The sequence below is a fragment of the Microtus ochrogaster genome, unplaced genomic scaffold (assembly GCF_000317375.1).
Source record: "Microtus ochrogaster isolate Prairie Vole_2 unplaced genomic scaffold, MicOch1.0 UNK4, whole genome shotgun sequence".
Lineage (NCBI taxonomy): Eukaryota > Metazoa > Chordata > Mammalia > Rodentia > Cricetidae > Microtus > Microtus ochrogaster.
The window spans coordinates 9902684-9907294 of record NW_004949102.1 but is presented as its reverse complement, the minus strand read 5'-3'; positions in this window follow the sequence as shown (position 1 = coordinate 9907294).

Sequence of the window (4611 nt, the reverse complement as noted above, 5' to 3'; positions counted from 1 at the left end):
AAATAAAGAAATATATAAAAAAAGAAGAAGCTAAATCTGAAAAATCACCTGTTGTATGGCCACTTTTATCTGAAGTACTATGAAGAGGTAAATCCATAGAGATACATATATAACTTCATAGTATATTTGAGGCTCTCAGGGGTGAGGATGAAGAGTGTGTGGGAGTGATTGTTGAATGAAAATAAGGACATGACCACTCCTAGGTGTGGTTGAGGATTTTGCCGAAGATAGAGCCATTTACAAGAGTCCAGAGTGGACATGGTCAGAAGACGGGAGAAAGAGAATGATAAGAAGACAGGAAGAGGCCTCCATGGGGTCCTCCGGACGGTGCAGGAGTGGGCACAGCCTGCCAGGGCTTGACTGGGGGCAGGGGCTCTGGTAAACCCTGCTTCACTGCCTCAGGGAGACCCACAGCTCATCACTCTCATAGTGGAGCAGCTTAAGAGCCGTGGCCTGTTCGACAACTTCCGGGACTGCCTGGCTAATGCAGACACCAAGCCAGCTTACCAGAACCTGAGGCAGAAAGTGAATAATTTTATATCAACACACCTGGACAAACAGGAATAGAATTCTGCAATGAACAAGAACCAGTTGCGTGGTTCAATCAGGAATGTTGGAAGCAGGAGTGGACAAGATCATTTCTCAGGTGGTAAACCCAAACTAAATCACATCTTCAGGCCACAGATAGACTAGCTAGCAATCCACGAGTTCCTGGCAGCCCAGAAAAAAGAAGCTGTGCCAGCTACCCCTCCAGAACCTGAAAGCCAGCATCCTCCAGCACCATCTCAAGACAGTTCCTAAGGATATGCCTGATACCTTTGGAAAACTCCATTTAATGAAGAAATGAAACGGATTCCAGTTTCGTACAAATATAACTTTAGCCGACCATGTCACTACTGATGTCAAGATTTTAACCTTGACTCGGGTGGTGTCCATAATGGATGGACAGCAAGTTTAGTGATGGGACATTATCCATACTTCCTCACGAATTGTGCCACCTTTGACCAGCCTACCCAGGGGTCTGAACACAGTTATAGACACTACAGAGGTTTAAGCACTGTTGACTTGGGCTGTTCTGACCAGACCTTTATTCTTGAACCTGGACACTGCATGGGGATGTTAGTGCTTGTGTTCTGTAGTACGCAGAAGCCAGGCTGGGGCTAGCCGGTCAGGACAGCAAAGGGCCATGGGAGCAGCTGTTTGACAGTGGGTTTTGATATTGTTGCTAGAGTTATAGGCTGGGGTGTGCAGCAGTTAGCGTCAGTAACCCTAAGGTGCTTGTGACCTTCCTGTACTTAGGGATTTTAGTAAGGGGATAAAGAGAATGTATGGCTAAAGTGGCTGAGATATACGGGAATCAAGCTGGGAGATGGGAAGCAAGGCCCAGGGACTGGAAAGGTTTAGGATGGGGCAGGGGTTGCTGAGAGGAGCCAGGACTCTAGAGCACTCTAGAAATGCTGAGAGAACCCATGTCCAGCGTGTCTTGGTGAGTTAAACAGGCATCACAATTAGTCTTTTGTCTGGGGTTCCTTTTAGACCTAACAATTGCTTGCAGGATGTCTTATGAGAATGATGAGAATACTCTGGTGTTCACGGTTGCACACTTTTGTGAAAGTTACCAAATTCCGTATTTTCAAATGTCATGAATTTTACCTCAAAAACAAGCTTTGAACCCTCCCATGAAGATCCATGAAGTCATAATTCAATTAGTCAGACACTTCTACCCATGTGAAGTACACAGCATTCTTCTTCAAGGAGTACAAAGGAGGTTTTGAGACAGCCTCACCGAGTAGCTCAGGCTGACCCTGAACTCTTTCTTGAACCTCTTCTTCCGCCTTCCTGGTACTGCATTGTAGCTACGAACCATCACACCCTGCCTGCACACGGTGTTTCCTCAATCCACCCTCCCACCCTCATGGCCTTCACATGGCCTGGACCAGGTCCTCACCATCTTTTCTAGAATCTTCTAATCGCTTCCTCCTTTGTCTGTCACCGCACTTCTTGAAATATTCTGAAGTGTCCCTGGAAGCTTCTGCCCCTGCAGTAAGAACTCCAAGGACCACTTTGCCTACAGTGCTGTTTTCCAAACCGCTCACCAGAGAAACAGCTCCAAATTCTTTTTCCAGCTTCTTTATTGATTCGCTCGTTATACCTAACTCTAGACAAGTTCAGAAAACCGCGGCTTTGCTTCTGCTTCCTTTCTTCTTAGATGCGTCTGCTCCTCTTAACGTCACTCTGAGCATGGAGGCTACAGCTGTTAAAATGTGACCCTCCCTCGGCGGGGTTGTTGTGAGACCTTTAATTTGACTCCTGTTTGCTTGTCTGGCCTAATATCAGTAGCTCACCAGCTCACCCAAGCATGGGTGCTCGCAGGCACCATGCACTGCGCACTCTAGTGCTCTTAGTTTTCAGGGAGTGCGGGTCGTAACAGGATGCTAGACTCCATCTGCTTGTTCGAGAGCCTGTGTTCCCATCGTCTTGTTCATTTCTAAACATGAGCATAAAAGCACGGTTGCTTTTTCCTTTTCATACCCAATGCCTTGCACGGAGTAGAGTTTTCAGTAAATAAACACAGGACTTGTTGAATCGAAGCATCTTCTAGTCTACTTTAATATACTATAGGGCTAAGACTAAGCACTTTCAAAAACACTTAATTTTAAGGAAAATTACACCAGAGAGGCTGATAAATGTTACTACAGTCATCAGATTAATGATAAATGATTTAAATATAGTGTTTCCTTTAACAATTTTTTAAAATACTATATCATTTCAACAAATTAATTCAAACTTACGTTGCCTTTGGGAGCCATAACAAAACTATGCATCATTTTTGATTGATTTACTGATTATAACTCATTTTGGTGAATAACATTAAGAGGAACAATGAAACAGAATCAGTAAATCAGTAATGCTCTTTCACGCCTGAAATTTCTCATTCTGTGTGTAAGCGCTTGTATTATGTTTTAAAATCTCACATATAAACCCCAGAACACCATAATAATGAGAATAGCAAAGTAAATGAATAAAATAATGATTAGGCAGTGGTGACTCACGCCTTTAATCCCAGCACTTGGGAGGGAGAAATAGGTGGATCTCTGTGAGTTCGAGGCCAGCCTGGTCTATAAAGCAAGTTCCAGGATACCCAGAGCTGTTCATAGAGACCTTGTCTCAAAGAAATATGAATATTCATATTTATGAATAGTCTAGTTTGGTTTCTATTGCTGTGGGACAAGCAGCTCGAGGAAGAAAGGCTTTATTTAGCCTTGCAGCCTTTAGTCAACGTGAAAGGAATTCAAGGCAGGATCTCAAGATGAGTGCTGGAGCAAAGGCCATGGGAAAACACTACTTGCTGGCTTGCTCCTCAGGCTCACATTCAGCTTCCTTTCTTAGACCAGCCAGGCCCACCTGCCCAGGGAGTCACTGCCTATAGGGTTGCACACCAATCATTAATCAAGAAAATGTTTCACTGACTTGCCTCCAGGCTAATCTGATGGAGGCATTTTCTTAATTGCTTTTCCCAAATGCCCTTAATTTGTGTCAAGTTGACAAAAAACTAACCAGCACAATGAGTCAAACTACGGTTGATACAATAAGCCATTTGCTTGGCCTATAAAATTCTACTCACAGGTGTTTACTGTAGAGAATAATCAGCATTCAGATAGCAAAAGCTTTTGAATTTCCTCTTTGCTTATTTGATGCTTATGTTTGTCCTTAAATTGACTCCTCAGTGATGTTGGGGTGGTGGGCGGAGAATCAGTTTGCACCAAAACAGTGAAATAATGTTGGAACCGGTGGTTCCAAGATTTCAAACCTTGATGTTTCAAGAAATCCAGTCACCTAAAATCACACTTCTTGCTGCAATGGCTGCAACCGCAGGAGTACCATGAAGCCTCAGCTCTCCAGGGAGGCTCTTCACCCACCGCACACATACTTCCCTTAGTTATGACGCTGCTCTGTAGACGGGCAGGGAGTGCAGAGGCAGCAGGGGGCCCAGCGCACAGGTGGATTAAGTGCTCTGTGTGCATCGGTGCATCTGCTCCTGATTCATCAAGTCCAGCATAGCTCCTCTAGCGCCAGCATTCACAGTCCTTGGATGTCCTGAGTACCCAGAACAAGGACGAGCCAAAGGGGATGAGAGAGAACAGAAGAGAACGTTAAATAAAAACCGAGTGGGTGTCTGTGATAGCAGCATGCGGGAGGCTGAGGTAGATACAGGAATGGCAAGTTGAGTGAGAATCCAGGGGAAAACACAAATTGAAGAAGGGAAAAACAAAAGAGTCATAGCCGAGGAAATGATAATAGAGTCAGAGAGAGGGAGGTAGGCATGCATAAAGATGGGAATCACCGCCAGTTCTCGCTGGGTACCCTCACTGATCATGCAGCATCTACCTCCATGTCTTAAACTAAATTTTAAAATTATGAAAGTAATATTTGTTATAGATTCAATGCAATCCCCATCAAAATCCCATCAAAATTCTTCACAGATCTGGAGAAGACAATAATCAACTTTATATGGAAAAAAAAAAAAACCCAGGATAGCCAAAACAATCTTATACAATAAAGGATCGTCTGGAGGCATTACCATCCCTGACTTCAAACTCTATTACAGAG